General features: G+C 36.2%; 1 long non-coding RNA gene and 1 pseudogene across 1 annotated transcript in view; one reads left to right on the top strand and one right to left on the bottom strand.

The window, feature by feature from the left end:
• The first annotated feature begins 2,356 nt into the window (after positions 1-2,356).
• Positions 2,357-7,037, top strand: LOC120155473 (annotated as a pseudogene).
• LOC120155478 overlaps positions 4,820-13,856 on the bottom strand; it is a 28,051-nt gene continuing 19,014 nt past the window's right edge. Inside the window, exons 2-3 of the long non-coding RNA XR_005518970.1 lie at positions 12,870-12,874; positions 4,820-4,831 (exon numbers count right to left, since the gene is read on the bottom strand). This is a non-coding gene — a long non-coding RNA (uncharacterized LOC120155478). The remainder of the gene's footprint in view (positions 4,832-12,869; positions 12,875-13,856) is intronic.

Here is a 13,856-nt window from a genome sequence, read left to right as displayed (position 1 = left end):
AAAACCATCCATCAAGTAAGCCCATTTCTCTTACATTATGAGTTCATCTCCTTGTTCCTCATCAAGACTCTCATCGTCTTCACGAGAGAACGTTTCGTCTCACTCGGACATGCCTTCGGCGTCACCCTTGAGCCTCTCTACCTCGAGAACAGGCTCCCCTTGGTGTACTTTCGTTGCCTCGAGCATTCCTTGCGAACTCATCACGGCATCCTAATGCTTGGACACCGACGACGCTCTTGAGTCCACCGGACTCTCCTCTTGCGTGCGGAACTCCTTTTCTCTTGTGCCCCATTTCAATTATCAAGCAAATTGATTGAAAGTAAGTAAAACAAACTTACCCGGTTTCGCACCTTCCACCAAAACACGGTTGAAACGATCGTTGCTTGCCCACAACTACTCTCTCTGATACCACTTGTCACGCCCCCAGAACTTCGACGCCCTAAACCGTCGGAATATCAGAGTCAAGGTATGACGGGTCGTGCGGCCTTAGACGCTTTAGACGCTCATCGATCTTCTCGGCGACTAAGTAAGCCTTACCCAAGCTAAGTGAGTGTGCAAACTCACAAAGGTTGGAACTAAGCCCTTAAGGCTTCAGATTGCGGAAGCTTTAACACCAACGTGGCTACTCCGAGCCACAATGTCGGACTATCGTGTGGAAGTGCTAACACGAAGGTAACTACTCCTGGTCACCAAGATAGGCAACAAGAACAAAGAACTCAGAAAGAACAGAGCAAATGCCTCAGAGCTTTATTACTCTCTCATAAAGAGAAGAATGGAATTGGGTGATTACAAATGAGGAGGAGAGCTCTCTATTTATAGGGGAGCTCCCTCTCAATCGATGGCTAAGATCGTTTTACATGAAGGGCTAGGATTGATTCCCACCTAACTCAATCCCTTAAATCAAGGAAATCCCACCTAACATTATCCTTCTAGAATCCTCCAAGGAACGGGCCAGATCTGATGGTTATGGGCAAGCCCAATAGTCTGTATTATTCTCTTACAGATATTTTCACACATGTCTCGGTTTGAATCCACGAGCCTCGACAACACTGCCCCCATCGCCCTCGTCGCTCCTCTCGGACGCCTCGGAATAGATCCTTCACGGTCTTGTTAAGCATTCTCCAAGAATGGCTAAGTCTGGTGGTCACGGTAAGCCCGATACTCCATATTGAACCTCTTGGTCGGACGCTTACACCAATGTCTCGGACCCAAGTTTCTAGCCCGTGACAATATTATAAGGCTCTTCTGTGATGAATGTGAGTATATATTCTTACCGATAATGGATCTAAAAATATTTTTTAATGATGAACTTATATGTTAATAATATAAAATAAAAAATGGTTTTAAAGACGAACTTATATATTAGTAATATAAAATAAATTGACACAAATAAAATCTTAACTTGGACATAATCAATAACATAAATAACGAATAAAAACAAATTCTGGTAAACACTTATCCACTTTGAGGATAAATTACATCTTTATTTGTAATCAAAATAAATAAATCAAAGCTGATTTAATCAATTAAAACGGTTTTGAATTTCAGAAATTGAAATTAAATAGATACAGTTAATTTTAATCATTTTTGTAAAAATTCAATTAAATAAAAAGATATATTAGACCGGTTCAATCCATTTAATCAATTTCTACTTAATTTTACTCACTTCTAATAACATTAATTTAACCAAATTATTTTTTTGAGGATATAATTTAACCAAATTACTCGCACTTAATGACAGAGTTAATAACAATATAGATATAGATATTATGGTAATGGAACGATAGATTTGATAAATGAAAATAATGTAATAGTAAAATTGATAGTAATAATAGAAAATTATTCTTAATAAAAAAAAGTAAGAAAAAGAGGGGGAGAAGAGTGTACTTATAGACAATTGAATATTCTCCCTATTTGTTGAGTTATTTATTTTGATTTTCTCTTGTAAAAGGAAATAGGTAAAGTACATCATTGTCACCAATTATTACATCTTTTTATTTTAGTCATCAAACTATTTTTTTACAAATTTGTTCATTCTATTTTAATCAATTACCGTTAAATTTTGCTGAAAATGACTATTTTCAACAAATAACATCGAGAGGATTAAACTACAAGAATTTTAGAAAACCATTTAAACTCTGCAAATGAGAACTACATTAATAAATTATATAATTTTTAAAGATTAAAATTGTATTATACTGGAGAACATCATTATTTCATTTAAAACTTAACGGTTAATTATAAAAATAGAAAAAGAAAAACACTAATGACTGAATTCACAGAAAAAAATAGTTTAGTGATCAAAACAAAATACGTGATCATAATTGATTGACTGAGAATGTAGTTTACCCAAAGAAAAAGAAAAGGAAATTAAAAACAAAACCCTAATCCCGTCGGTTTAGTTTCAGCCTCGAAAAACCTATCTTTCTCTCTCTTCTCCCTTTTGTCTCGTCGCATCCAACTCTCTCAAAGTCTCAACCATAAGCCCTTCAATCTCTATCGTTCGATCCATCCCCAACCCTTCCATTCAATCCAGGTACTACGATTATTATAATACCCTCTTTGATTTATTTATTTATTTTTGGAAGTCATTGTTTATTTTCTACAGGAAAGCTTGTTTGATAGATCATGAGGGTGAACCCTTCTCTCTTTTAGGAATTTCTATTGAATCTGCAGTCGTTTTATCGGAAGAATCGTGTTTGTATGGGTAATTTCCGATCGAATCGTCTTGTTGGAGTCTTCTTCTTAGAAGTAGGGGAAATGGAATACTTAGTTGGAATATGATATCTGAATGCATGCATTATCGATTTAGGAAAATGAAACCCTAAATGTTATCGTTTTGTGACCCGATTGATGGATTAGTTAGATTAACATGATTCGTCTGTTTTAGTCTCTTTGCCTTTGGATTTGGTTCGGGGGGAATAGGTTCCATTGCGATCTGAACTCAGAAAACGTGTGGTGTTAGTATGCAGCTTATCTTATGTTTCAATTCCTTCTTGATTGCATGAATTTTGACTTCTTGGCAAAGTAATACAGTCTCTCCCTTTTTAGATTAGAGAGACAACAGTTGTCTTTAGGAAGACTTCACGATACAAAGTGATTCATGGAGCAGCAGTTCTATTATCTGCTTTAAGGAACTGCAAAAGTGAGAAACACGGGAAACTGTGTTTTGAAAACCAAGAGAAGAAGCAGTCTTTTACGTGTTAAGATTAAGTTAGCATTCTAACACATAGTCAGGATTATTTTGAATATGATTGGGGATAATTTGTTTGCATTGGTAAAATATAAAATACAGGTGAGGTAGAAAAAGTGCCTCTAAGGAAGCAGGATCCCAGCCACAGTTTTGTTTTCATGTCTCTTGAATATTAATTGCAAGTACTCTACATTCTATTACATGCCCAAACCCAACAAAGTAATATTGAATTTGGTGAGCAGTGAGCTAGATCTGTAATTTTCAAGAGTGGGCAAATGCATCATGGTTAAAAAATGAAGCCATCAGCTTCTTAGATCAGATCAATAAATGGTTTCATTTATTTGATATTTTTGAATAATTGTGTTGGTCTGAGGTGACAGAGTTAGGCACCAACTGTATTTTTAAGTGTAGTGAAAGGAGCTTGAGAACCAGTTAATTTTATCTTTTGTATCATGCCAAACCAACGAATTTCAAAATTCCTAAGTCAAACCCAAGGATAAAGAACCTTCTCGTAAGCACATTTATGTATGAGTTGTAAGTTCTTGGTTGTAGCTGAACCTTTGATGTATGATGAGAGAAATAAGATCTTTGAATAGGTTAGAGAGTTGGAGCTACCATCAAAACATATCTGTAAGGAAAACAATGTTTGGAAGGGCTTCTGAAAGATATTTGCAATTTATTTCCATTTTGTCTTTCTTTGATGGATTATAAAGATATAATTATTTTTCAATCCTGTGGGGCAAATCCTTCTTCAGAAGATTGTTTTGGTAGTTTGATGTATGTTAATCTGGTGTGCTTCATGGTTGAAAAATCTGACCGGACCGGCAAGTCGCAAGGGTTCAACTTAGAATTGGAAGACTGTTTGGTCCAGTATGGTACACTGAACCAGAGATTTACTGAACTGGTAAAAAAAGTTCAACTTGCTTTAGGTTATTTATCTTTTTTTCTTTTTTTGCAAGTGTTGAGATTTGAACTACTTTATTTTATATTAAAATCTATACCATTAAGTCAGACACATTTATATATCAATTATTTACTATAGTTATTATTTATTACTTAATATTGAAATAAATTATTTGATATTTTAAAATTAAATTTGCCGGACCAACTGACCAATCAAGCATTATATATATACCGAAAACTAGTGAGAAATGGTGAAAAATGGAAGACAATAAGCAAAATTACCATCCAAAATAGAGCCTAAATTTCATTGCTTTGTTGCTGGTATATATCATTTTGGGAACATTTTTTCTTGGGGTATAATTTTTAGGTTTAGTTTTGATATGCTTCTTCAATTAGGTTCAGGAACAACATTGCATGTTTTTGTCTAGTGTTTGGTTTGTAGCTTTTTGATTCCATCACATTTTTATAATTTATTTTAAAATCATCAATGTTATTGTTCAGCGGTTTTCGAAATGAGGTTGCCCTGTTATTCTGGTTGTCGCCTTCTATCTGGTTCTAAGTAGAGGTGGGTAATAGTTCTGAGTATTCTGGGGCCAATTTTAATAAGGAGGCCATGTGTTGCTGTTTTGTCATTGTCTAGGGTGTACTCTTTTTCCCCCAGATAGGATTAGGGAGGTTTTTTAATGAGGCCCCTAACAATGCATGTTTTTCTTTGATATTAATAAAATTGTTTACCTTTCAAAAAAACCCCATCAGTGTTTGTGTTTGATGAGCTTTTGCCTAGAAGTGACTTTTTCATTTATTCCTTCAATTGATTTTTGCTGCTTAAAACCTGATTGATTTAGTATATTGTTGTCGAAACATATCAGGACTATAATTGGCCACAACAATGTCTCCTGCTTCCAAGTCCAAGTCTAAGGATAAAAAAGCTGGCAATGAATCTCAGAAGACTCCTTCAAAAGCTTCAGGAACTGCTAATGCAGGTAGTGGTGTTCCAGCTAGTGCATATAATCCTCTTTCGGGAACATTCCATACCATTGAAACAGCACTGCCGTCCTCTGCTTCACCTCTTCAAAAAAATGGTCGTTTCAAAAACATAGATGAGACAGATGAGCATTTGAGAGGCTCACTTGGAGCTGGGGTTGAGTATGATTCTGTTTCCAATAATGATAGCTTGTCCAGTGAATCAGAAGATCACAAAGAGAAATCATTTAATCCTCCCGTCAAGCAAGAAATACCAGGAGCTGACAATGATAAACGGGAGAAAATTCGTCAAAAGAATGAGAGGAAACATCTGCGTCAGAAGGAGAAGCGAGCTCAGGAGTTGCATGAGCGATGCAGTGGCTATCTCATGTCGAGAAAGCTTGAAGCTCTTGCTCAGCAGCTTGTAGCTATGGGATTTCCACATGAACGAGCAACAATGGCTCTTATATTGAATGAAGGCAAGGTGGAGGAATCTGTGGCATGGCTTTTTGAAGGAGGTGAAGAAGCAGTGAAGCATAAAGAATCAACTATTAGTGATGGGAACTTGAAAATTGACATATCGAACGAGCTTGCACAGATTGCTGATATGGAAATCAGATACAAGTGTTCAAAGCAGGAGGTTGAAAGAGCGATTGTTTCTGCTGAAGGTGATCTAGACAGTGCAGCGGAAGCCTTAAGTACTCTGAAGCTAAATCCGCCTGCACCAAAGACAGAAGAAAGTGGTGATCCCCTGAGTACCAATAAAGCATCGATGGCAGCTAGCCAAAACCTATCTGTAAGGCCACAGCCAAAGCCAATCCCAACTGCAACACAACAAAGAGATGAGAAAGATTTTAACTATGCAAAAGCAGCAGTTACAGGGGGAGGTTCTTCAGAATCGACGAGTAAAAGTTTTCAGCCTTTGAAGAGAATACTACCAAAAATAGAATGGGCAAAACCCCAACAAAGTGCAGTTCCAGCTGACAAGAGGTGGCCAAGTTCTGGATCAAATCCTTCTGTTTCTTATTCCTTGGCTTCACATTTGCAGGCCTCACCCCCACCAGCAAAGACAGAAGGCCGTTATGCGGCTGTGGGAAATGATTTTAAGAACTTTCAGCCTTCAATTAGGGAGCCAGTTATAATGATGCAGCGACCTCAATCTTTAAATCCAAACCAGGTGCCAGCTACAAGTATAAGCTCGACTCCTCCTGGAACAACCTCCTTTATGTATCCTACCAGTAGTGTTGAAATACCAAAATCTAATTGCTTTATGCCCATACTCCGAGTGCTAGAAGCCTCAGTTCCAGTGGATTAACGTCAAATCAGATTCATCACCAGCTTTACCATCCTCAGCAGCAACAGTTCACATTCGGCAGTGGTCCTGGAGAATCTCCACGAACAAACCAAGGAAATGGTTTGTGGAGTAGTAGAACAGGTGCATCACCGATGCTTTCGCCTTCATCACCCATGCTTTCGCCTGCATCCTCACTTGGACTTTTTACCGGTTTGAATTCTACTACTACGCCAGGAGCCTCTTCTCGGGTTGACTGGACCAGTGGTAGTTCAATGCCACAGTTGGACTATACCAATATTGATTGGAGCTTGGACAGGGGGTCGTCTTCTCCAAGTTTTGCTGGAATTTGGCCGGGACCAACATCTTTGACGAATAGCTCTCGCATTTATTACCCTAAAACAAATGGATTAAACGCTAAACCAGCAATGATATTGACGCCTTCTAATGGGAATGGTATATCCATTGCGGGGTTCTTGGATGGTGGAGTGACCCCTACAGAAAGTTCAGCGGTGGGATCACATGAGTGGACTTCACCCTTTGAAGAGAAAGATCTCTTTAGCTTACCCAGACAGTTTGTTTCTTCTCCCTCACTCTAGGTTAGGGTTAGGGAAAATATTTTATGAAATAAAAATGAAAGAAAGACAAAATGTGCTTGAATTTGATGGTTAATGTTTGTTCTTGTGATGCTAATGAATATTTGATTGATTGCTGGTGAGTGTCTTTTTAGTGAAAAAAATGGCAGCATCCACTTCTATATATAAAAAAAACTTTTCATGTAGCTAAATGAGAGATACAGGTTTCAAAAATGAAGGCGTTCTTGTTAAATACGTACACACATTAAAATTGGCAGTGTCGGTTTGTAATTCTTGCCAAGCACAAATGCCAACCCCTAGAAAGTACTACTTGCTTCTTGTTTCTATAGCCGTCCAGTTTATCTTTATTTCTTCTTCGATGACTATTCTATTTACGCATCGATTTTTAATTCATCATCGCCGCCATGAGTATCGTCAAACAAATAGCAACCATGGAAGCCGAAGACCTGAACAGGTTAAGCAACTCCGAACAATTCTCAACTTCCAATGATGATTCTGACTATCCAAGAACGCCACCGCCGGCATCTTCATGTATGTTGGACCCCGGACGAGCAGAGTTCATGCAGTGTGACTACCTGAAAAAGAGGCCGGCCAAGTCGAGGGCTTGTTTGACCAACCGAGACTTAGAAACTACGTTAATGGAAGTCAAGTACGAGGTGGCGACCGAACTGGCTAAAATCTTGTCAGGAACCATCGACCCCGCTTTGGCCGGAAGTGAAGGTGTGAAAATGGACAACGAAGAAATTACTTCTGAAATATAGTCAGGAACCATAAGTTCCATCACTGTTGCATCATCATGTGGATTAAGAGGAAACAGGAATGCCCTTTGTGTAGATCTCCATTGAAAACTAGTAATTACTTCTGAGTTTTACCTTTAGTTTTTGAAGAAATTATTTCATTGATTCTTTGTATCACTTTACCGATCCTGAAATATAATTTTAGCCAACATATATAAAGATTCTAACTATTATAAAATACATATAAAATACAAATATAGCTTCAATTTTCTTTTTTCTTTTACAAATCCAACTCAGGTTTTAATTATTTATTTCTAGAGGTTGACTCACTTCTTTCAAATTGTTTCTCATTATTACGAAAGAGTAACGAAGATAAATACGAGCTTGTTTTATAGCAATAATAATTAATCCTTGTTGTTTCAAAGTTAATCTATCTACTCGCCTAGATAATATTTCTCCTTGTTCACTAATAAATCGACTAATTAAACTCACGTTTCTATAATCAATTCAATCCCCAATTGGATCGGGGATAAATGCCTACGAAAAGATCGCTGAAGTTTAAAAAAGAGTTTTGTTAACACCGAAGTGTCCCATTAATCCTCCTCCCTGTGCCTCATGAACTAAGAATTCTCGCAAAGAACCTTGCAGAATTCACAACCTGTTCAATCTAAAAAGAAACTCATCTACAAGATAAAACTTGTTAAAAACACCTTTTGAACAATGTTTGTGAATATCATAAAAGTACGAGTTAGAAGAGTAAAGTTCTTTAATATGTTCAAATCTCATAATAGTAGATGCATTTGAGTAATAAGTGTGTACCTTAAGGATAATGCATCGGCTACTATGTTATCTTTCCCTCATTTATAATGAATCACATAAGGGAAAGATTCTATGAATTCAACCCATCGAGCATGTCGTTTGTTTAACTTACCTTGACTGTTTAATCACTTTAGTGATTCGTGATCCGTTTGTATGACAAACTCTTTAGGAAGAAGATAATGTTCTCATAATTCAAGTGCACGAACAAGTGCTAGGAGTTCCTTTTCATAGATAGAGTAGTTGAGTTGTTCTCCTTTCAACTTTTCACTAAAGTAAGCGATAGGTTGTTTCTCCTGCATAAGTATTGTGCCTATGTATATGCCTGATGCATCACATTCTAGCTCGAAAGTGTTAGAAAAATCGGGAAGACGAAGAATGAGAGTAAAAAATAACTTACCTTTTAGAAGATTGAAGGTTTGTTGTTGTTGAGGTCCCCATTTGAATTCAACAGATTTCTTGATTATCTCAGTGAGAGGTACGAAAATGGTGGAGAAGTCTTTAATGAATCATCGATAAAAACTTGCCAAGCCGTGGAAGGATTGTACTTCAGTGATAGAAGATAGTGTGGGCCATTCTTGGATTGCTTTCACCTTTTCTTCATCTACATGAATACCCTGTGCACTTATGATAAAACCTAAAAAGATAAGCTTGTCACTACAAAACACACACTTGTTCAGGTTAGCAAATAAATGTTTTTTTAAGAGAACTTCGAGAATGGAACGAACGTGCCTGACATGAGATTCAAGAGAAGGTGAGTAAATAAAATTATCATCAAAATAAACAACAACATACTTACCTATGAACTCTTTCAGAACATGGTTCATTAACCGTATGAATGTACTCGGTACATTGGTAAGACCAAAGGGCATGACGAGCCATTCGTAGAGTCCGAACTTCATTTTGAATGTTGTCTTCCACTCGTTTCTTTCTTTCATTCGGATTTAGTGGTAATCGCTTTTCAAATCTATCTTTGTTAAGATGCAAGAACCATGTAGTTTATCCAACATATCAAGGTGTGGAATAGGGTGCCTATATTTGATTGTTATTTTGTTGATTGGTCTGTAGTCTACACACATTAGGAATGTGCCATCTTTTTTTGGCACGAGAATAAGTGGAACAACACATGGACTAAGGCTTTCACGAATGTAGCCTTTTTGTAATAAAGCTTCAACTTGTCGTTCCAACTCCTTGGTTTCTTCGAGATTGCATTGGTAAGTAGTTAGTTTGGAGTGAATGATCCCGGGATGAAATCAATTTGATGTTCAATTCCTCTTTTAGGTGGTAAACCATCTAGTGGATCACTTAAGATATTTGTGAATCCCTACAGAAGAGAAATAAAAACACTAGGCAAATTCGTGAGGTTAGTAGAAACAGAAAATATGGTATGTTTGAATCGGATAAGGATGCAAGTCTTATATTGGGAAAATGTTTCTCTCAGGTAATTTGAACTTGCATAAACGTTTTGTGACACTTTTTTCCCCTCACAAATAGATTCACTCACCTCTCGTGGGTCATTCTTTTGGCTTTTTATCGGTTTTGACATCTTTTGCCTTTTTTTTTTGTGAAATTCCCAACCTCCTCACAAATTGTTTTCTGATCTTGGAGAATGTCTTTCGGATGCATTGATCGTAAACTATTTTGTTTGCCATTGATGTTCAAAGAGTACTTATTTGTCTTACCATAGTATATGACATCGTTGTCATATTGCCACGGTCGTCCCAAAAGGATGTGATATGTTTGCATTGGTAGTAAATCACACCAAACATCGCGACAATATTTACCCATCTTCAGATTAACGAGACATTGTCTTGTCACCTTTAGTTCAAAATTCTCATTAAGCCATTGTAAGCAGTTCGACTTAGGATGTTATTGACTAGGCAAGTTAAGTGTATCCATTGTCCATAATCAAAGAATAAGCTTTATCCTTTATCTGACATCCTGTGTGAAAGCTGTTTGTTCTTTGAATATATGAGTCATTAATTGTCTGAATGCTTAAGTTTTGCCTCACAATTAAGCATATTCCGTCAAACCTGTCACCATCCGATTCAATTTTCGTCTCTTTTTCCGTATGATCAGGACAATCTGTTTCTGAATCAGGCCAACTAGTATCCTCCTCTCGGATTATCATTGTTTTCAAATTCAGACAATCGCGATTGATATGACCATACCTTTTGCATTTAAAGCAAATGGGTTCTTTTTTGATGACGGGGAACGACGTTCTTAAGAGCAGGGGGCTTGACGAGGATTCGAGGTGGATGAATGTCGGGATCATGTTTGGTTTCTTTGTCTTGTATCGTGTGTTTTGTTGGATCATCCTTGCTCGAAAGGATTCAACCACGACGATATAGAATTATATGTTAGAATCTCCCACATAAATGTATTGTGAACCATAAATATGGTAGAATAAGATTATTATGTTTTTATTTATTTGTTTCTTATTCTGGCCACTTTTACGATCAATGATTTTCCACCACTATTGTTGTCTCTACCTAAACCCGAAACCCTAAACTCAAAACTAAACTAGCCTATAAGAGTATCCTGGCTATTAACTCTAACCACCTTGAGATAGATCTCTCGCACAGAAACTGGAGGTTCCTGGAAGTAGCTCACACCCAGACTATCCCCCTCGCCAATTTCGCCATCTCGTCTGCAACAGAATTACCAGCCCGAGGAACATGGTTGATGACAACTTGCCCTTCTTTCCTCACCAGATTCATGACATGCGGAGTTATTGACAATCCACCTCCAAAGCATTCTTTTTCGTTTAAGACATCAACGGCATCACTACAATCTGTTTCAATATTTTATCTTCTATACTTTATTAGGGAGCGTTGGGAGCATCTAAAGCGGTTCGTATGAAATACATGAATAATTACGGAGGGTTCCTACAGTATGAAATAATTGTTGGTTGTAACATACAACTTTCAACTTTCAACTACACGAGACACGTAATAAAATCCGACTTAATTTATAATCTGAATGATTGTAAGGAGATAGTTATTTATGTGAATAGTAAATTTATCGATAACATGATCATAATGTTGTTAAGTTTAAAACATGAATGTCAATGTGATAATTTTTCTCAATGATGAAGTGTCGTTATATTATGATTGTCATAACCATTTTTTCGATAAAACAATTAAATATTATTTTAAAAAATAATTATGACTTTTATTTGAAAAAATTGGATGATTTTGGATTAATTAGAATTAAATTGAAATGTGAGTCACCATCGACCTTTGAATTAGATAGGTCGAATACCTAAAAAAACGTCTTTTAAAAATAATTTAAGAAAAATCATTTTTTTAAGACATAAATGGTATGCGTTTACAAAGATTCATTTAAAACGAGTTCGGGAGTCGATTACACGTGGGAAAAGATTAACACCCCACAACGCCCAAAATTGGTACTATGTCGCTTACACGTTGTCGTACATGGTGGAAATAATGAAACGAATATAAAGTTAAAATACGATCCATTTATTAAAGTTAATTAATTTATTTTGAATTAATTAATTAGAGAAAATTCTTTGACATTGAAAAGAAATCTCGAAATTAACAATCCTCCATCGGGAAAACTAATTTGACTATTCCTAGTCAGTAAAAACAGTTCCCTCATAATTGATTGTAAAAGATGCTAATCGAATATAAATTAAAATTGACATTTGATTAAAATAAACAAATTGATGTTGAAAAAACATACATTGCATTGTTTAACGTGAAATAAAATGAATTAATTAACTAAAAAAATCCATTTATTTCAAGTCCCCATTTGTTTAAATGTCGTGCCGGATTGTACCACATCGATCAAGTAATACTCTCCACGACCGTTTTACAAATACGCGTTCTTGAAACATTCGAATAACATATCACTGAATAAGGTAAAAACGAAAACAATTATAAATGAAAAATAACAATATACAAAAATAACATTTATTAAATGTTATACATAGTAATATATAAAATAGGAAACATACACATACATAACAAACTGAAAACAAATAAATATTACAAACCATAATACAAATAAAAAAATTTAAGTATTTGAACTTACAAGGACCAAAGTGGAGAAAAACAAAAACTTGAAGGGGCTAAAACAATAACAACCAAAATTTAAAGAACTAAAATGGCAAAACAGAAATTTAAGAGACTAGACAGTAAATAAAGAAAAAAACAGAGCCAAAATCAAAATATAAACATTCACAGGCACTAAAATAAAAATAACCCATAAATAACATATAGGACTAAAATAAAATAAACCAGAATCCTAAAGGGTCAACAATAATTAAATCAACTACTAAACCGTGACCAAAATACAAGATTTACAAATATTAGTTCCAAATTCGAACATCTATAAGATTATACAACACATGCTACCAGTGACTAAAATGAAATTAATATAAATAATGTATCCAAATTCAAACACTAATAAAAATATCATAACCAACCAGATAATGACTAAAATGCAAACAAATAAAAGTAGATGCTCAAAATAAAATTCCATAAAGTTTTATTAATAATTAAAATGTAAGTGTTACAAATGAACAGGGACCTACAATGCTATTTACCCTAAAAATATGAGAAACACGGGAATAATGTTACAAAGATGCAAGGACTAAACGGGATATTTACCCTTTTATGCTGAAACACACATACCCTCCCCTTGAAACGGCGTCGTTTAGTTGTTGAAATATAAACCCTTTTTAAGGGTTTCATTCAAACCATATTTCACTTCCTCTCTTTTCTCCAGCCACTCAAACTCATTTCTCTCTACTTTCATTCTCCCTCTTTTCTGCCTCCTCGCCACCGAGAAGAACAGAGCACCCGGGGGCTCCCTGGCCACCGTAGAACGGTGGCCATAGGGAGCAGGTAAACCCCCAAAGACCCCAGTTCTCCTTACCCTCTGTTACCCATGGTTCAATCGAGCTTCATAAGGCTCGAAGAGCCCTACAACCACCTCCTTGGGCCACAAAACAACCCCAACCGATACCCACCGGTTAGTGACTCCAATGAAGACCCAGGAAAGGTAAAATCTCAACCTCTCACCTCTATATTTTCTTTGTTTTGTTCAAATGCTTCCTCTGGTTTTTCTTTGGTTTTTCGAACCCCCCTGTTCTCTCCTTTTTTTTAACCCTCACCTTCTGCTTTGAGACCCCCCACCGAATCCCCTCTTCTCTATCTTCTTTTCCTTTTTATCTTCCCTCCTTTGGTCTTACATGCGTGACTGATATTTGATGGATGATCGATTAGATTTTCATAGGGTCATAATATCCTAGAATTAGGATAAGATTTCTTTTGGATTTTTTTTCTGATTTTCTGTCCATTTTTCACAGTTTGATGGCTTTCGGTCACTGT

Source organism: Hibiscus syriacus, unplaced genomic scaffold, assembly GCF_006381635.1.
Source record: "Hibiscus syriacus cultivar Baekdansim isolate YM2019G1 unplaced genomic scaffold, ASM638163v2 tig00111192_pilon, whole genome shotgun sequence".
Classification (NCBI taxonomy): domain Eukaryota; kingdom Viridiplantae; phylum Streptophyta; class Magnoliopsida; order Malvales; family Malvaceae; genus Hibiscus; species Hibiscus syriacus.
This window is presented reverse-complemented; position numbering and strand designations above follow the sequence as displayed.